A 21,364-nucleotide genomic window follows, 5' to 3' on the forward strand; every position below is an offset into this window, starting at 1 on the left:
TGTGTGGGTAGAATATATATCCCACGGGGGTAAAATAGAAAAAAGTTGAAAAAATTTTTTTATTCGACTTAGTCATTTTTCCGGCGTTTATCAGACTTTCAGATAGGGCAAATGTCAGTGAGCATTCCGATTTCAGTTCCAGAGCGATTCACCCAATGAGTCCTTGATATTTAGTCGTTTTCAGCCATTTTTCGGGATTTTTGAAAATTTCACTATTTTGTGAAAATATCCACTAAATGAGGGAATAATATTTGTGAGGGTACCCCAGGAGAGTTCCAAATGTGTATGGGTAGAATATATATCCCACGGGGGTAAAATTAAAAAAAGTTGAAAAAAATTTTTTTTTGGACTTAGTCATTTTTCCGGCGTTTATCAGACTTTCAGATAGGGGAAATGTGAGTGAGCGTTCCGATTTCAGTTCCAGAGCGATTCGCCCAATGAGTCGTTGATATTTAGTCGTTTTCAGCCAATTTTCTGGATTTTTGAAAATTTCACTTTTTTGTGACAATATCCACTAAATGAGGGAATAATATGTGTGAGGGTACCCCAGGAGAGTTCCAAATGTGTGTGGGTAGAATATATATCCCACGGGGGTAAAATAGAAAAAAGTTGAAAAAATGTTTTTCTTCGACTTAGTCATTTTTCCGGCGTTGATCAGACTTTCAGATTGGGCAAATGTCAGTGAGCATTCCGATTTCAGTTCCAGAGCGATTCGCCCAATGAGTCCTTGATATTTAGTCGTTTTCAGCCATTTTTCGGGTTTTTTGAAAATTTCACTATTTTGTGAAAATATCCACTAAATGAGGGAATAATATGTGTGAGGGTACCCCAGGAGGGTTCCAAATGTGTGTGGGTAGAATATATATCCCAAGGGGGTAAAATTGAAAAAAGTTGAAAAAAATTTTTTCTTGGACTTAGTCATTTTTCCGGCGTTTATCAGACTTTCAGATAGGGGAAATGTCAGTGAGCATTCCGATTTCAGTTCCAGAGCGATTTGCCCAATGAGTCCTTCATATTTATTCGTTTTTGAGCCAATTTTCTGGATTTTTGAAAATTTCACTTTTTTGTGAAAATATCCACTAAATGAGGGAATAATATGTGTGAGGGTACCCCAGGAGAGTTCCAAATGTGTGTGGGTAGAATATATATCCCATGGGGGTAAAATTAAAGAAAGTTGAAAAAAAAATTTTTTTGGACTTAGTCATTTTTCCGGCGTTTATCAGACTTTCAGATAGGGCAAATGTCTGTGAGCATTCCGATTTCAGTTCCAGAGTGATTCGCCTAATGAGTCCTTGATATTTAGTCGTTTTTAGCCAATTTTCTGGATTTTTGAAAATTTCACTTTTTTGTGAAAATATCCACTAAATGAGGGAATAATATGTGTGAGGGTACCCCAGGAGAGTTCCAAATGTGTGTGGGTAGAATATATATGCCACGGGGGTAAAGTTGAAAAAAGTTGAAAAAATTTTTTTCTTGGACTTAGTCCTTTTTCCGGCGTTTATCAGACTTTCAGATAGGGGAAATGTCAGTGAGCGTTCCGATTTCAGTTCCAGAGCGATTCGCCCAATGAGTCCTTGATATTTAGTCGTTTTCAGCCAATTTTCGGGATTTTTGAAAATTTCACTATTTTGTGAAAATATCCTCTAAATGAGGGAATAATATGTGTGAGTGTACCCCAGGAGAGTTCCAAATGTGTGTGGGTAGAATATATATCCCACGGGGGTAAAATTGAAAAAAGTTTAAAAAAATTTTTTCTTGGACTTAGTCATTTTTCCGGCGTTTATCAGACTTTCAGATAGGGGAAATGTCAGTGAGCATTCCGATTTCAGTTCCAGAGCGATTTGCCCAATGAGTCCTTAATATTTAGCCGTTTTCAGCCAATTTTCTGGATTTTTGAAAATTTCACTTTATTGTGAAAATATCCACTAAATGAGGGAATAATATGTGTGAGGGTACCCCAGGAGAGTTCCAAATGTGTGTGGGTAGAATATATATCCCACGGGGGTAAAATTAAAAAAAGTTGAAAAAATATTTTTTTTGTACTTAGTTATTTTTCCGGCGTTTATCAGACTTTCAGATAGGGCAAATGTCTGTGAGCATTCCGATTTCAGTTCCAGAGCGATTCGCCTAATGAGTCCTTGATATTTAGTAGTTTTTAGCCAATTTTCTGGATTTTTGAAAATTTCACTTTTTTGTGAAAATATCCACTAAATGAGGGAATAATATGTGTGAGTGTACCCCAGGAGAGTTCCAAATGTGTGTGGGTAGAATATATATCCCACGGGGGTAAAATTGAAAAAAGTTTAAAAATTTTTTTTCTTGGACTTAGTCATTTTTCCGGCGTTTATCAGACTTTCAGATAGGGGAAATGTCAGTGAGCGTTCCGATTTCAGTTCCAGAGCGATTCGCCCAATGAGTCCTTGATATTTAGTCGTTTTCAGCCAATTTTCTGGATTTTTGAAAATTTCACTTTTTTGTGAAAATATCCACTAAATGAGGGAATAATATGTGTGAGGGTACCCCAGGAGGGTTCCAAATGTGTGTGGGTAGAATATATATCCCACGGGGGTAAAATTGAAAAAAGTTGAAAAAATTTTTTTCTTGGACTTAGTCCTTTTTCCGGCGTTTATCAGACTTTCAGATAGGGGAAATGTCAGTGAGCGTTCCGATTTCAGTTCCAGAGCGATTCGCCCAATGAGTCCTTGATATTTAGTCGTCTTCAGCCAATTTTCGGGATTTTTGAAAATTTCACTATTTTGTGAAAATATCCTCTAAATGAGGGAATAATATGTGTGAGTGTACCCCAGGAGAGTTCCAAATGTGTGTGGGTAGAATATATATCCCACGGGGGTAAAATTGAAGAAAGTTTAAAACATTTTTTTCTTGGACTTAGTCATTTTTCCGGCGTTTATCAGACTTTCAGATAGGGCAAATGTCAGTGAGCGTTCCGATTTCAGTTCCAGAGCGATTCGCCCAATGAGTCCTTGATATTTATTCGTTTTCAGCCAATTTTCGGGATTTTTGAAAATTTCACTATTTTGTGAAAATATCCTCTAAATGAGGGAATAATATGTGTGAGTGAACCCCAGGAGAGTTCCAAATGTGTGTGGGTAGAATATATATCTCACGGGGGTAAAATTGAAAAAAGTTGAAAAATTTTTTTTCTTGGACTTAGTCATTTTTCCGGCGTTTATCAGACTTTCAGATAGGGGAAATGTCAGTGAGCGTCCCGATTTCAGTTCCAGAGCTATTTGCCCAATGAGTCCTTGATATTTAGTCGTTTTCAGCCAATTTTCTGGATTTTTGAAAATTTCACTTTTTTGTGAAAATATCCACTAAATGAGGGAATAATATGTGTGAGGGTACCCCAGGAGAGTTCCAAATGTGTGTGGGTAGAATATATATCCCACGGGGGTAAAATAGAAAAAAGTTGAAAAAATTTTTTTATTCGACTTAGTCATTTTTCCGGCGTTTATCAGACTTTCAGATAGGGCAAATGTCAGTGAGCATTCCGATTTCAGTTCCAGAGCGATTCACCCAATGAGTCCTTGATATTTAGTCGTTTTCAGCCATTTTTCGGGATTTTTGAAAATTTCACTATTTTGTGAAAATATCCACTAAATGAGGGAATAATATTTGTGAGGGTACCCCAGGAGAGTTCCAAATGTGTGTGGGTAGAATATATATCCCACGGGGGTAAAATAGAAAAAAGTTGAAAACATTTTTTTCTTCGACTTAGTCATTTTTCCGGCGTTTATCAGACTTTCAGATAGGGCAAATGTCAGTGAGCATTCCGATTTCAGTTCCAGAGCGATTCGCCCAATGAGTCCTTGATATTTAGTCGTTTTCAGCCAATTTTCTGGATTTTTGAAAATTTCACTTTTTTGTGAAAATATCCACTAAATGAGGGAATAATATGTGTGAGGGTACCCCAGGAGAGTTCCAAATGTGTATGGGTAGAATATATATCCCACGGGGGTAAAATTAAAAAAAGTTGAAAAAAATTTTTTTTTGGACTTAGTCATTTTTCCGGCGTTTATCAGACTTTCAGATAGGGGAAATGTGAGTGAGCGTTCCGATTTCAGTTCCAGAGCGATTCGCCCAATGAGTCGTTGATATTTAGTCGTTTTCAGCCAATTTTCTGGATTTTTGAAAATTTCACTTTTTTGTGACAGTATCCACTAAATGAGGGAATAATATGTGTGAGGGTACCCCAGGAGAGTTCCAAATGTGTGTGGGTAGAATATATATCCCACGGGGGTAAAATAGAAAAAAGTTGAAAAAATGTTTTTCTTCGACTTAGTCATTTTTCCGGCGTTGATCAGACTTTCAGATAGGGCAAATGTCAGTGAGCATTCCGATTTCAGTTCCAGAGCGATTCGCCCAATGAGTCCTTGATATTTAGTCGTTTTCAGCCATTTTTCGGGTTTTTTGAAAATTTCACTATTTTGTGAAAATATCCACTAAATGAGGGAATAATATGTGTGAGGGTACCCCAGGAGGGTTCCAAATGTGTGTGGGTAGAATATATATCCCACGGGGGTAAAATTGAAAAAAGTTGAAAAAATTTTTTTCTTGGACTTAGTCCTTTTTCAGGCGTTTATCAGACTTTCAGATAGGGGAAATGTCAGTGAGCGTTCCGATTTCAGTTCCAGAGCGATTCGCCCAATGAGTCCTTGATATTTAGTCGTCTTCAGCCAATTTTCGGGATTTTTGAAAATTTCACTATTTTGTGAAAATATCCTCTAAATGAGGGAATAATATGTGTGAGTGTACCCCAGGAGAGTTCCAAATGTGTGTGGGTAGAATATATATCCCACGGGGGTAAAATTGAAGAAAGTTTAAAACATTTTTTTCTTGGACTTAGTCATTTTTCCGGCGTTTATCAGACTTTCAGATAGGGCAAATGTCAGTGAGCGTTCCGATTTCAGTTCCAGAGCGATTCGCCCAATGAGTCCTTGATATTTATTCGTTTTCAGCCAATTTTCGGGATTTTTGAAAATTTCACTATTTTGTGAAAATATCCTCTAAATGAGGGAATAATATGTGTGAGTGAACCCCAGGAGAGTTCCAAATGTGTGTGGGTAGAATATATATCCCACGGGGGTAAAATTGAAAAAAGTTGAAAAAATTTTTTTCTTGGACTTAGTCATTTTTCCGGCGTTTATCAGACTTTCAGATAGGGGAAATGTCAGTGAGCGTCCCGATTTCAGTTCCAGAGCTATTTGCCCAATGAGTCCTTGATATTTAGTCGTTTTCAGCCAATTTTCTGGATTTTTGAAAATTTCACTTTTTTGTGAAAATATCCACTAAATGAGGGAATAATATGAGTGAGGGTACCCCAGGAGAGTTCCAAATGTGTGTGGGTAGAATATATATCCCACGGGGGTAAAATTAAAAAAAGTTGAAAAAAATTTTTTTTTGGACTTAGTCATTTTTCCGGCGTTTATCAGACTTTCAGATAGGGGAAATGTGAGTGAGCGTTCCAATTTCAGTTCCAGAGTGATTCGCCCAATGAGTCGTTGATATTTAGTCGTTTTCAGCCATTTTTCGGGATTTTTGAAAATTTCACTATTTTGTGAAAATATCCACTAAATGAGGGAATAATATTTGTGAGGGTACCCCAGGAGAGTTCCAAATGTGTGTGGGTAGAATATATATCCCACGGGGGTAAAATAGAAAAAAGTTGAAAACATTTTTTTCTTCGACTTATTCATTTTTCCGGCGTTTATCAGACTTTCAGATAGGGCAAATGTCATTGAGCATTCCGATTTCAGTTCCAGAGCGATTCGCCCAATGAGTCCTTGATATTTAGTCGTTTTCAGCCAATTTTCTGGATTTTTGAAAATTTCACTTTTTTGTGAAAATATCCACTAAATGAAGGAATAATATGTGTGAGGGTACCCCAGGAGAGTTCCAAATGTGTGTGGGTAGAATATATATGCCACGGGGGTAAAGTTGAAAAAAGTTGAAAAATTTTTTTTCTTGGACTTAGTCCTTTTTCCGGCGTTTATCAGACTTTCAGATAGGGGAAATGTCAGTGAGCGTTCCGATTTCAGTTCCAGAGCGATTCGCCCAATGAGTCCTTGATATTTAGTCGTTTTCAGCCAATTTTCGGGATTTTTGAAAATTTCACTATTTTGTGAAAATATCCTCTAAATGAGGGAATAATATGTGTGAGTGTACCCCAGGAGAGTTCCAAATGTGTGTGGGTAGAATATATATCCCACGGGGGTAAAATTGAAAAAAGCTTAAAAAAATTTTTTCTTGGACTTAGTCATTTTTCCGGCGTTTATCAGACTTTCAGATAGGGGAAATGTCAGTGAGCATTCCGATTTCAGTTCCAGAGCGATTTGCCCAATGAGTCCTTAATATTTAGCCGTTTTCAGCCAATTTTCTGGATTTTTGAAAATTTCACTTTTTTGTGAAAATATCCACTAAATGAGGGAATAATATGTGTGAGGGTACCCCAGGAGAGTTCCAAATGTGTGTGGGTAGAATATATATCCCACGGGGGTAAAATTAAAAAAAGTTGAAAAAATTTTTTTTTTGTACTTAGTTATTTTTCCGGCGTTTATCAGACTTTCAGATAGGGCAAATGTCTGTGAGCATTCCGATTTCAGTTCCAGAGCGATTCGCCTAATGAGTCCTTGATATTTAGTCGTTTTTAGCCAATTTTCTGGATTTTTGAAAATTTCACTTTTTTGTGAAAATATCCACTAAATGAGGGAATAATATGTGTGAGGGTACCCCAGGAGAGTTCCAAATGTGTGTGGGTAGAATATATATGCCACGGGGGTAAAATTGAAAAAAGTTGAAAAAAATTTTTTCTTGGACTTAGTCCTTTTTCCGGCGTTTATCAGACTTTCAGATAGGGGAAATGTCAGTGAGCGTTCCGATTTCAGTTCCAGAGCGATTCGCCCAATGAGTCCTTGATATTTAGTCGTTTTCAGCCAATTTTCTGGATTTTTGAAGATTTCACTTTTTTGTGAAAATATCCACTAAATGAGGGAATAATATGTGTGAGGGTACCCCAGGAGGGTTCCAAATGTGTGTGGGTAGAATATATATCCCACGGGGGTAAAATTGAAAAAAGTTGAAAAAATTTTTTTCTTGGACTTAGTCCTTTTTCCGGCGTTTATCAGACTTTCAGATAGGGGAAATGTCAGTGAGCGTTCCGATTTCAGTTCCAGAGAGATTCGACCAATGAGTCCTTGATATTTAGTCGTCTTCAGCCAATTTTCGGGATTTTTGAAAATTTCACTATTTTGTGAAAATATCCTCTAAATGAGGGAATAATATGTGTGAGTGTACCCCAGGAGAGTTCCAAATGTGTGTGGGTAGAATATATATCCCACGGGGGTAAAATTGAAAAAAGTTTAAAAAAAATTTTTCTTGGACTTAGTCATTTTTCCGGCGTTTATCAGACTTTCAGATAGGGGAAATGTCAGTGAGCATTCCGATTTCAGTTCCAGAGCGATTTGCCCAATGAGTCCTTAATATTTAGTCGTTTTCAGCCAATTTTCTGGATTTTTGAAAATTTCACTTTTTTGTGAAAATATCCACTAAATGAGGGAATAATATGTGTGAGGGTACCCCAGGAGAGTTCCAAATGTGTGTGGGTAGAATATATATGCCACGGGGGTAAAATTGAAAAAAGTTGAAAAATTTTTTTTCTTGGACTTAGTCCTTTTTCCGGCGTATATCAGACTTTCAGATAGGGGAAATGTCAGTGAGCGTTCCGATTTCAGTTCCAGAGCGATTCGCCCAATGAGTCCTTGATATTTAGTCGTTTTCAGCCAATTTTCGGGATTTTTGAAAATTTCACTATTTTGTGAAAATATCCTCTAAATGAGGGAATAATATGTGTGAGTGTACCCCAGGAGAGTTCCAAATGTGTGTGGGTAGAATATATATCCCACGGGGGTAAAATTGAAAAAAGTTTAAAAAATTTTTTTCTTGGACTTAGTCATTTTTCCGGCGTTTATCAGACTTTCAGATAGGGGAAATGCCAGTGAGCATTCCGATTTCAGTTCCAGAGCGATTTGCCCAATGAGTCCTTAATATTTAGCCGTTTTCAGCCAATTTTCTGGATTTTTTAAAATTTCACTTTTTTGTGAAAATATCCACTAAATGAGGGAATAATATGTGTGAGGGTACCCCAGGAGAGTTCCAAATGTGTGTGGGTAGAATATATATCCCACGGGGGTAAAATTAAAAAAAGTTGAAAAAATATTTTTTTTGTACTTAGTTATTTTTCCGGCGTTTATCAGACTTTCAGATAGGGCAAATGTCTGTGAGCATTCCGATTTCAGTTCCAGAGCGATTCGCCTAATGAGTCCTTGATATTTAGCAGTTTTTAGCCAATTTTCTGGATTTTTGAAAATTTCACTTTTTTGTGAAAATATCCACTAAATGAGGGAATAATATGTGTGAGTGTACCCCAGGAGAGTTCCAAATGTGTGTGGGTAGAATATATATCCCACGGGGGTAAAATTGAAAAAAGTTTAAAAAAAATTTTTCTTGGACTTAGTCATTTTTCCGGCGTTTATCAGACTTTCAGATAGGGGAAATGTCAGTGAGCATTCCGATTTCAGTTCCAGAGCGATTTGCCCAATGAGTCCTTAATATTTAGTCGTTTTCAGCCAATTTTCTGGATTTTTGAAAATTTCACTTTTTTGTGAAAATATCCACTAAATGAGGGAATAATATGTGTGAGGGTACCCCAGGAGAGTTCCAAATGTGTGTGGGTAGAATATATATGCCACGGGGGTAAAATTGAAAAAAGTTGAAAAAAATTTTTTCTTGGACTTAGTCCTTTTTCCGGCGTTTATCAGACTTTCAGATAGGGGAAATGTCAGTGAGCATTCCGATTTCAGTTCCAGAGCGATTCGCCCAATGAGTCCTTGATATTTAGTCGTTTTCAGCCAATTTTCGGGATTTTTGAAAATTTCACTATTTTGTGAAAATATCCTCTAAATGAGGGAATAATATGTGTGAGTGTACCCCAGGAGAGTTCCAAATGTGTGTGGGTAGAATATATATCCCACGGGGGTAAAATTGAAAAAAGTTTAAAAAAATTTTTTCTTGGACTTAGTCATTTTTCCGGCGTTTATCAGACTTTCAGATAGGGGAAATGTCAGTGAGCATTCCGATTTCAGTTCCAGAGCGATTTGCCCAGTGAGTCCTTAATATTTAGTCGTTTTCAGCCAATTTTCTGGATTTTTGAAAATTTCACTTTTTTGTGAAAATATCCACTAAATGAGGGAATAATATGTGTGAGGGTACCCCAGGAGAGTTCCAAATGTGTGTGGGTAGAATATATATCCCACGGGGGCAAAATTAAAAAAAGTTGAAAAAAATTTTTTTTTGTACTTAGTTATTTTTCCGGGGTTTATCAGACTTTCAGATAGGGCAAATGTCTGTGAGCATTCCGATTTCAGTTCCAGAGCGATTCGCCTAATGAGTCCTTGATATTTAGTCGTTTTTAGCCAATTTTCTGGATTTTTGAAAATTTCACTTTTTTGTGAAAATATCCACTAAATGAGGGAATAATATGTGTGAGTGTACCCCAGGAGAGTTCCAAATGTGTGTGGGTAGAATATATATCCCACGGGGGTAAAATTGAAAAAAGTTTAAAAAATTTTTTTCTTGGACTTAGTCATTTTTCCGGCGTTTATCAGACTTTCAGATAGGGGAAATGTCAGTGAGCGTTCCGATTTCAGTTCCAGAGCGATTCGCCCAATGAGTCCTTGATATTTAGTCGTTTTCGGCCAATTTTCTGGATTTTTGAAAATTTCACTTTTTTGTGAAAATATCCACTAAATGAGGGAATAATATGTGTGAGGGTACCCCAGGAGGGTTCCAAATGTGTGTGGGTAGAATATATATCCCACGGGGGTAAAATTGAAAAAAGTTGAAAACATTTTTTTCTTGGACTTAGTCATTTTTCCGGCGTTTATCAGACTTTCAGATAGGGGAAATGTCAGAGAGCGTTCCGATTTCAGTTCCAGAGCGATTTGCCCAATGAGTCCTTAATATTTAGTCGTTTTCAGCCAATTTTCTGGATTTTTGAAAATTTCACTTTTTTGTGAAAATATCCACTAAATGAGGGAATAATATGTGTGAGGGTACCCCAGGAGAGTTCCAAATGTGTGTGGGTAGAATATATATCCCACGGGGGTAAAATAGAAAAAAGTTGAAAAAATGTTTTTCTTCGACTTAGTCATTTTTCCGGCGTTGATCAGACTTTCAGATAGGGCAAATGTCAGTGAGCATTCCGATTTCAGTTCCAGAGCGATTCGCCCAATGAGTCCTTGATATTTAGTCGTTTTCAGCCATTTTTCGGGTTTTTTGAAAATTTCACTATTTTGTGAAAATATCCACTAAATGAGGGAATAATATGTGTGAGGGTACCCCAGGAGGGTTCCAAATGTGTGTGGGTAGAATATATATCCCAAGGGGGTAAAATTGAAAAAAGTTGAAAAAAAATTTTTCTTGGACTTAGTCATTTTTCCGGCGTTTATCAGACTTTCAGATAGGGGAAATGTCAGTGAGCATTCCGATTTCAGTTCCAGAGCGATTTGCCCAATGAGTCCTTCATATTTAGTCATTTTTGAGCCAATTTTCTGGATTTTTGAAAATTTCACTTTTTTGTGAAAATATCCACTAAATGAGGGAATAATATGTGTGAGGGTACCCCAGGAGAGTTCCAAATGTGTGTGGGTAGAATATATATGCCACGGGGGTAAAGTTGAAAAAAGTTGAAAAAATTTTTTTCTTGGACTTAGTCCTTTTTCTGGCGTTTATCAGACTTTCAGATAGGGGAAATGTCAGTGAGCGTTCCGATTTCAGTTCCAGAGCGATTCGCCCAATGAGTCCTTGATATTTAGTCGTTTTCAGCCAATTTTCGGGATTTTTGAAAATTTCACTATTTTGTGAAAATATCCTCTAAATGAGGGAATAATATGTGTGAGTGTACCCCAGGAGAGTTCCAAATGTGTGTGGGTAGAATATATATCCCACGGGGGTAAAATTGAAAAAAGCTTAAAAAATTTTTTTCTTGGACTTAGTCATTTTTCCGGCGTTTATCAGACTTTCAGATAGGGGAAATGTCAGTGAGCATTCCGATTTCAGTTCCAGAGCGATTTGCCCAATGAGTCCTTAATATTTAGCCGTTTTCAGCCAATTTTCTGGATTTTTGAAAATTTCACTTTTTTGTGAAAATATCCACTAAATGAGGGAATAATATGTGTGAGGGTACCCCAGGAGAGTTCCAAATGTGTGTGGGTAGAATATATATCCCACGGGGGTAAAATTAAAAAAAGTTGAAAAAATATTTTTTTTGTACTTAGTTATTTTTCCGGCGTTTATCAGACTTTCAGATAGGGCAAATGTCTGTGAGCATTCCGATTTCAGTTCCAGAGCGATTCGCCTAATGAGTCCTTGATATTTAGTAGTTTTTAGCCAATTTTCTGGATTTTTGAAAATTTCACTTTTTTGTGAAAATATCCACTAAATGAGGGAATAATATGTGTGAGTGTACCCCAGGAGAGTTCCAAATGTGTGTGGGTAGAATATATATCCCACGGGGGTAAAATTGAAAAAAGTTTAAAAAATTTTTTTCTTGGACTTAGTCATTTTTCCGGCGTTTATCAGACTTTCAGATAGGGGAAATGTCAGTGAGCATTCCGATTTCAGTTCCAGAGCGATTCGCCCAATGAGTCGTTGATATTTAGTCGTTTTCAGCCATTTTTCGGGATTTTTGAAAATTTCACTATTTTGTGAAAATATCCACTAAATGAGGGAATAATATTTGTGAGGGTACCCCAGGAGAGTTCCAAATGTGTGTGGGTAGAATATATATCCCACGGGGGTAAAATAGAAAAAAGTTGAAAACATTTTTTTCTTCGACTTAGTCATTTTTCCGGCGTTTATCAGACTTTCAGATAGGGGAAATGTCAGTGAGCGTTCCGATTTCAGTTCCAGAGCGATTCGCCCAATGAGTCCTTGATATTTAGTCGTTTTCAGCCAATTTTCTGGATTTTTGAAGATTTCACTTTTTTGTGAAAATATCCACTAAATGAGGGAATAATATGTGTGAGGGTACCCCAGGAGGGTTCCAAATGTGTGTGGGTAGAATATATATCCCACGGGGGTAAAATTGAAAAAAGTTGAAAAAATTTTTTTCTTGGACTTAGTCCTTTTTCCGGCGTTTATCAGACTTTCAGATAGGGGAAATGTCAGTGAGCGTTCCGATTTCAGTTCCAGAGAGATTCGCCCAATGAGTCCTTGATATTTAGTCGTCTTCAGCCAATTTTCGGGATTTTTGAAAATTTCACTATTTTGTGAAAATATCCTCTAAATGAGGGAATAATATGTGTGAGTGTACCCCAGGAGAGTTCCAAATGTGTGTGGGTAGAATATATATCCCACGGGGGTAAAATTGAAAAAAGTTTAAAAAAAATTTTTCTTGGACTTAGTCATTTTTCCGGCGTTTATCAGACTTTCAGATAGGGGAAATGTCAGTGAGCATTCCGATTTCAGTTCCAGAGCGATTTGCCCAATGAGTCCTTAATATTTAGTCGTTTTCAGCCAATTTTCTGGATTTTTGAAAATTTCACTTTTTTGTGAAAATATCCACTAAATGAGGGAATAATATGTGTGAGGGTACCCCAGGAGAGTTCCAAATGTGTGTGGGTAGAATATATATGCCACGGGGGTAAAATTGAAAAAAGTTGAAAAAATTTTTTTCTTGGACTTAGTCCTTTTTCCGGCGTTTATCAGACTTTCAGATAGGGGAAATGTCAGTGAGCGTTCCGATTTCAGTTCCAGAGCGATTCGCCCAATGAGTCCTTGATATTTAGTCGTTTTCAGCCAATTTTCGGGATTTTTGAAAATTTCACTATTTTGTGAAAATATCCTCTAAATGAGGGAATAATATGTGTGAGGGTACCCCAGGAGAGTTCCAAATGTGTGTGGGTAGAATATATATCCCACGGGGGTAAAATTGAAAAAAGTTTAAAAAAATTTTTTCTTGGACTTAGTCATTTTTCCGGCGTTTATCAGACTTTCAGATAGGGGAAATGTCAGTGAGCATTCCGATTTCAGTTCCAGAGCGATTTGCCCAATGAGTCCTTAATATTTAGCCGTTTTCAGCCAATTTTCTGGATTTTTTAAAATTTTACTTTTTTGTGAAAATATCCACTAAATGAGGGAATAATATGTGTGAGGGTACCCCAGGAGAGTTCCAAATGTGTGTGGGTAGAATATATATCCCACGGGGGTAAAATTAAAAAAAGTTGAAAAAATATTTTTTTTGTACTTAGTTATTTTTCCGGCGTTTATCAGACTTTCAGATAGGGCAAATGTCTGTGAGCATTCCGATTTCAGTTCCAGAGCGATTCGCCTAATGAGTCCTTGATATTTAGCAGTTTTTAGCCAATTTTCTGGATTTTTGAAAATTTCACTTTTTTGTGAAAATATCCACTAAATGAGGGAATAATATGTGTGAGTGTACCCCAGGAGAGTTCCAAATGTGTGTGGGTAGAATATATATCCCACGGGGGTAAAATTGAAAAAAGTTTAAAAATTTTTTTTCTTGGACTTAGTCATTTTTCCGGCGTTTATCAGACTTTCAGATAGGGGAAATGTCAGTGAGCGTTCCGATTTCAGTTCCAGAGCGATTCGCCCAATGAGTCCTTGATATTTAGTCGTTTTCAGCCAATTTTCTGGATTTTTGAAAATTTCACTTTTTTGTGAAAATATCCACTAAATGAGGGAATAATATGTGTGAGGGTACCCCAGGAGGGTTCCAAATGTGTGTGGGTAGAATATATATCCCACGGGGGTAAAATTGAAAAAAGTTTAAAAAAAATTTTTCTTGGACTTAGTCATTTTTCCGGCGTTTATCAGACTTTCAGATAGGGGAAATGTCAGTGAGCATTCCGATTTCAGTTCCAGAGCGATTTGCCCAATGAGTCCTTAATATTTAGTCGTTTTCAGCCAATTTTCTGGATTTTTGAAAATTTCACTTTTTTGTGAAAATATCCACTAAATGAGGGAATAATATGTGTGAGGGTACCCCAGGAGAGTTCCAAATGTGTGTGGGTAGAATATATATGCCACGGGGGTAAAATTGAAAAAAGTTGAAAAAAATTTTTTCTTGGACTTAGTCCTTTTTCCGGCGTTTATCAGACTTTCAGATAGGGGAAATGTCAGTGAGCATTCCGATTTCAGTTCCAGAGCGATTCGCCCAATGAGTCCTTGATATTTAGTCGTTTTCAGCCAATTTTCGGGATTTTTGAAAATTTCACTATTTTGTGAAAATATCCTCTAAATGAGGGAATAATATGTGTGAGTGTACCCCAGGAGAGTTCCAAATGTGTGTGGGTAGAATATATATCCCACGGGGGTAAAATTGAAAAAAGTTTAAAAAAAATTTTTCTTGGACTTAGTCATTTTTCCGGCGTTTATCAGACTTTCAGATAGGGGAAATGTCAGTGAGCATTCCGATTTCAGTTCCAGAGCGATTTGCCCAGTGAGTCCTTAATATTTAGTCGTTTTCAGCCAATTTTCTGGATTTTTGAAAATTTCACTTTTTTGTGAAAATATCCACTAAATGAGGGAATAATATGTGTGAGGGTACCCCAGGAGAGTTCCAAATGTGTGTGGGTAGAATATATATCCCACGGGGGCAAAATTAAAAAAAGTTGAAAAAAATTTTTTTTTGTACTTAGTTATTTTTCCGGCGTTTATCAGACTTTCAGATAGGGCAAATGTCTGTGAGCATTCCGATTTCAGTTCCAGAGCGATTCGCCTAATGAGTCCTTGATATTTAGTCGTTTTTAGCCAATTTTCTGGATTTTTGAAAATTTCACTTTTTTGTGAAAATATCCACTAAATGAGGGAATAATATGTGTGAGTGTACCCCAGGAGAGTTCCAAATGTGTGTGGGTAGAATATATATCCCACGGGGGTAAAATTGAAAAAAGTTTAAAAAATTTTTTTCTTGGACTTAGTCATTTTTCCGGCGTTTATCAGACTTTCAGATAGGGGAAATGTCAGTGAGCGTTCCGATTTCAGTTCCAGAGCGATTCGCCCAATGAGTCCTTGATATTTAGTCGTCTTCAGCCAATTTTCGGGATTTTTGAAAATTTCACTATTTTGTGAAAATATCCTCTAAATGAGGGAATAATATGTGTGAGTGTACCCCAGGAGAGTTCCAAATGTGTGTGGGTAGAATATATATCCCACGGGGGTAAAATTGAAAAAAGTTTAAAAAATTTTTTTCTTGGACTTAGTCATTTTTCCGGCGTTTATCAAACTTTCAGATAGAGGAAATGTCAGTGAGCATTCCGATTTCAGTTCCAGAGCGATTTGCCCAATGAGTCCTTAATATTTAGTCGTTTTCAGCCAATTTTCTGGATTTTTGAAAATTTCACTTTTTTGTGAAAATATCCACTAAATGAGGGAATAATATGTGTGAGGGTACCCCAGGAGAGTTCCAAATGTGTGTGGGTAGAATATATATCCCACGGGGGTAAAATTGAAAAAAGTTTAAAAAATTTTTTTCTTGGACTTAGTCATTTTTCCGGCGTTTATCAGACTTTCAGATAGGGGAAATGTCAGTGAGCGTTCCGATTTCAGTTCCAGAGCGATTCGCCCAATGAGTCCTTGATATTTAGTCGTTTTCAGCCAATTTTCTGGATTTTTGAAAATTTCACTTTTTTGTGAAAATATCCACTAAATGAGGGAATAATATGTGTGAGGGTACCCCAGGAGGGTTCCAAATGTGTGTGGGTAGAATATATATCCCATGGGGGTAAAATTGAAAAAAGTTGAAAACATTTTTTTCTTGGACTTAGTCATTTTTCCGGCGTTTATCAGACTTTCAGATAGAGGAAATGTCAGAGAGCGTTCCGATTTCAGTTCCAGAGCGATTTGCCCAATGAGTCCTTAATATTTAGTCGTTTTCAGCCAATTTTCTGGATTTTTGAAAATTTCACTTTTTTGTGAAAATATCCACTAAATGAGGGAATAATATGTGTGAGGGTACCCCAGGAGAGTTCCAAATGTGTGTGGGTAGAATATATATCCCACGGGGGTAAAATTGAAAAAAGTTGAAATTTTTTTTTTTCGGACTTAGTCATTTTTCCGGCGTTTATCAGACTTTCAGATAGGGGAAATGTCAGTGAGCGTTACGATTTCAGTTCCAGAGCGATTCGCCCAATGAGTCCTTGATATTTAGTCATTTTCAGCCAATTTTCTGGATTTTTTGAAAATTTCACTTTTTTGTGAAAATATAAACTAAATGAGGGAATAATATGTGTGACGGTACCCCAGGAGAGTTCCAAATGTGTGTGGGTAAAATATACATCCCACGGGGGTAAAATTGAGAAAAGTTGAACAATTTTTTTTTTTTTATTTAGTCATTTTTCCGGCGTTTATCAGACTTTCAGATAGGGGAAATGTCAGTGGGCGTTACTGTTTCACTTCCAGAGCGATTCGCCCAATGTATCCTTGATATTTAGTCGTTTTCAGCCAATTTTCTGGATTTTTTGAAAATTTCACTTTTTTGTGAAAATATCCACTAAATGAGGGAATAATATGTGTGAGGGTACCCCAGGAGAGTTCCAAATGTGTGTGGGTAGAATATATATCTCACGGGGGTAAAATTGAAAAAAGTTGAAAACATTTTTTTCTTGGACTTAGTCATTTTTCCGGCGTTTATCAGACTTTCAGATAGGGGAAATGTCAGTGAGCATTCTGATTTCAGTTCCAGAGCGATTTGCCCAATGAGTCCTTAATATTTAGTCGTTTTCAGCCAATTTTCTGGATTTTTGAAAATTTCACTTTTTTGTGAAAATATCCACTAAATGAGGGAATAATATGTGTGAGGGTACCCCAGGAGAGTTCCAAATGTGTGTGGGTAGAATATATATGCCACGGGGGTAAAATTGAAAAAAGTTGAAAAAATTTTTTTCTTGGACTTAGTCCTTTTTCCGGCGTTTATCAGACTTTCAGATAGGGGAAATGTCAGTGAGCGTTCCGATTTCAGTTCCAGAGCGATTCGCCCAATGAGTCCTTGATATTTAGTCGTTTTCAGCCAATTTTCGGGATTTTTGAAAATTTCACTATTTTGTGAAAATATCCTCTAAATGAGGGAATAATATGTGTGAGTGTACCCCAGGAGAGTTCCAAATGTGTGTGGGTAGAATATATATCCCACGGGGGTAAAATTGAAAAAAGTTTAAAAAAATTTTTTCTTGGACTTAGTCATTTTTCCGGCGTTTATCAGACTTTCAGATAGGGGAAATGTCAGTGAGCATTCCGATTTCAGTTCCAGAGCGATTTGCCCAATGAGTCCTCAATATTTAGCCGTTTTCAGCCAATTTTCTGGATTTTTTAAAATCTCACTTTTTTGTGAAAATATCCACTAAATGAGGGAATAATATGTGTGAGGGTACCCCAGGAGAGTTCCAAATGTGTGTGGGTAGAATATATATCCCACGGGGGTAAAATTAAAAAAAGTTGAAAAAATATTTTTTTTGTACTTAGTTATTTTTCCGGCGTTTATCAGACTTTCAGATAGGGCAAATGTCTGTGAGCATTCCGATTTCAGTTCCAGAGCGATTCGCCTAATGAGTCCTTGATATTTAGCAGTTTTTAGCCAATTTTCTGGATTTTTGAAAATTTCACTTTTTTGTGAAAATATCCACTAAATGAGGGAATAATATGTGTGAGTGTACCCCAGGAGAGTTCCAAATGTGTGTGGGTAGAATATATATCCCACGGGGGTAAAATTGAAAAAAGTTTAAAAATTTTTTTTCTTGGACTTAGTCATTTTTCCGGCGTTTATCAGACTTTCAGATAGGGGAAATGTCAGTGAGCATTCCGATTTCAGTTCCAGAGCGATTCGCCCAATGAGTCCTTGATATTTAGTCGTTTTCAGCCAATTTTCGGGATTTTTGAAAATTTCACTATTTTGTGAAAATATCCTCTAAATGAGGGAATAATATGTGTGAGTGTACCCCAGGAGAGTTCCAAATGTGTGTGGGTAGAATATATATCCCACGGGGGTAAAATTGAAAAAAGTTTAAAAAAAATTTTTCTTGGACTTAGTCATTTTTCCGGCGTTTATCAGACTTTCAGATAGGGGAAATGTCAGTGAGCATTCCGATTTCAGTTCCAGAGCGATTTGCCCAGTGAGTCCTTAATATTTAGTCGTTTTCAGCCAATTTTCTGGATTTTTGAAAATTTCACTTTTTTGTGAAAATATCCACTAAATGAGGGAATAATATGTGTGAGGGTACCCCAGGAGAGTTCCAAATGTGTGTGGGTAGAATATATATCCCACGGGGGCAAAATTAAAAAAAGTTGAAAAAAATTTTTTTTTGTACTTAGTTATTTTTCCGGCGTTTATCAGACTTTCAGATAGGGCAAATGTCTGTGAGCATTCCGATTTCAGTTCCAGAGCGATTCGCCTAATGAGTCCTTGATATTTAGTCGTTTTTAGCCAATTTTCTGGATTTTTGAAAATTTCACTTTTTTGTGAAAATATCCACTAAATGAGGGAATAATATGTGTGAGTGTACCCCAGGAGAGTTCCAAATGTGTGTGGGTAGAATATATATCCCACGGGGGTAAAATTGAAAAAAGTTTAAAAAATTTTTTTCTTGGACTTAGTCATTTTTCCGGCGTTTATCAGACTTTCAGATAGGGGAAATGTCAGTGAGCGTTCCGATTTCAGTTCCAGAGCGATTCGCCCAATGAGTCCTTGATATTTAGTCGTTTTCGGCCAATTTTCTGGATTTTTGAAAATTTCACTTTTTTTGTGAAAATATCCACTAAATGAGGGAATAATATGTGTGAGGGTACCCCAGGAGGGTTCCAAATGTGTGTGGGTAGAATATATATCCCACGGGGGTAAAATTGAAAAAAGTTGAAAAAATTTTTTTCTTGGACTTAGTCCTTTTTCCGGCGTTTATCAGACTTTCAGATAGGGGAAATGTCAGTGAGCGTTCCGATTTCAGTTCCAGAGCGATTCGCCCAATGAGTCCTTGATATTTAGTCGTTTTCAGCCAATTTTCTGGATTTTTGAAAATTTCACTTTTTTGTGAAAATATCCACTAAATGAGGGAATAATATGTGTGAGGGTACCCCAGGAGGGTTCCAAATGTGTGTGGGTAGAATATATATCCCACGGGGGTAAAATTGAAAAAAGTTGAAAACATTTTTTTCTTGGACTTAGTCATTTTTCCGGCGTTTATCAGACTTTCAGATAGGGGAAATGTCAGAGAGCGTTCCGATTTCAGTTCCAGAGCGATTTGCCCAATGAGTCCTTAATATTTAGTCGTTTTCAGCCAATTTTCTGGATTTTTGAAAATTTCACTTTTTTGTGAAAATATCCACTAAATGAGGGAATAATATGTGTGAGGGTACCCCAGGAGAGTTCCAAATGTGTGTGGGTAGAATATATATCCCACGGGGGTAAAATTGAAAAAAGTTGAAATTTTTTTTTTTCGGACTTAGTCATTTTTCCGGCGTTTATCAGACTTTCAGATAGGGGAAATGTCAGTGAGCGTTACGATTTCAGTTCCAGAGCGATTCGCCCAATGAGTCCTTGATATTTAGTCATTTTCAGCCAATTTTCTGGATTTTTTGAACATTTCACTTTTTTGTGAAAATATAAACTAAATGAGGGAATAATATGTGTGACGGTACCCCAGGAGAGTTCCAAATGTGTGTGGGTAAAATATACATCCCACGGGGGTAAAATTGAGAAAAGTTGAACAATTTTTTTTTTTTTATTTAGTCATTTTTCCGGCGTTTATCAGACTTTCAGATAGGGGAAATGTCAGTGGGCGTTACTGTTTCACTTCCAGAGCGATTCGCCCAATGTATCCTTGATATTTAGTCGTTTTCAGCCAATTTTCTGGATTTTTTGAAAATTTCACTTTTTTGTGAAAATATCCACTAAATGAGGGAATAATATGTGTGAGGGTACCCCAGGAGAGTTCCAAATGTGTGTGGGTAGAATATATATCTCACGGGGGTAAAATTGAAAAAAGTTGAAAACATTTTTTTCTTGGACTTAGTCATTTTTCCGGCGTTTATCAGACTTTCAGATAGAGCAAATGTCAGTGAGCGTTCCGATTTCAGTTCCAGAGCGATTCGCCCAATGAGTCCTTGATATTTAGTCGTTTTCGGCCAATTTTCTGGATTTTTGAAAATTTCACTTTTTTGTGAAAATATCCACTAAATGAGGGAATAATATGTGTGAGGGTACCCCAGGAGGGTTCCAAATGTGTGTGGGTAGAATATATATCCCACGGGGGTAAAATTGAAAAAAGTTGAAAATTTTTTTTTCTTGGACTTAGTCCTTTTTCCGGCGTTTATCAGACTTTCAGATAGGGGAAATGTCAGTGAGCGTTCCGATTTCAGTTCCAGAGCGATTCGCCCAATGAGTCCTTGATATTTAGTCGTCTTCAGCCAATTTTCGGGATTTTTGAAAATTTCACTATTTTGTGAAAATATCCTCTAAATGAGGGAATAATATGTGTGAGTGTACCCCAGGAGAGTTCCAAATGTGTGTGGGTAGAATATATATCCCACGGGTGTAAAATTGAAAAAGTTTAAAAAAAATTTTTCTTGGACTTAGTCATTTTTCCGGCGTTTATCAGACTTTCAGATAGGGCAAATGTCAGTGAGCATTCCGATTTCAGTTCCAGAGCGATTTGCCCAATGAGTCCTTAATATTTAGTCGTTTTCAGCCAATTTTCTGGATTTTTGAAAATTTCACTTTTTTGTGAAAATATCCACTAAATGAGGGAATAATATGTGTGAGGGTACCCCAGGAGGGTTCCAAATGTGTGTGGGTAGAATATATATCCCACGGGGGTAAAATTGAAAAAAGTTTAAAAAAATTTTTTCTTGGACTTAGTCATTTTTCCGGCGTTTATCAGACTTTCAGATAGGGGAAATGTCAGTGAGCATTCCGATTTCAGTTCCAGAGCGATTTGCCCAATGAGTCCTTAATATTTAGTCGTTTTCAGCCAATTTTCTGGATTTTTGAAAATTTCACTTTTTTGTGAAAATATCCACTAAATGAGGGAATAATATGTGTGAGGGTACCCCAGGAGAGTTCCAAATGTGTGTGGGTAGAATATATATGCCACGGGGGTAAAATTGAAAAAAGTTGAAAAAAATTTTTTCTTGGACTTAGTCCTTTTTCCGGCGTTTATCAGACTTTCAGATAGGGGAAATGTCAGTGAGCATTCCGATTTCAGTTCCAGAGCGATTCGCCCAATGAGTCCTTGATATTTAGTCGTTTTCAGCCAATTTTCGGGATTTTTGAAAATTT

The sequence above is a fragment of the Phyllobates terribilis genome, unplaced genomic scaffold, assembly GCF_046119375.1.
Source record: "Phyllobates terribilis strain yellow unplaced genomic scaffold, ASM4611937v1 Scaffold_2__4_contigs__length_985480577, whole genome shotgun sequence".
NCBI classification, from domain to species: Eukaryota; Metazoa; Chordata; class Amphibia; order Anura; family Dendrobatidae; genus Phyllobates; species Phyllobates terribilis.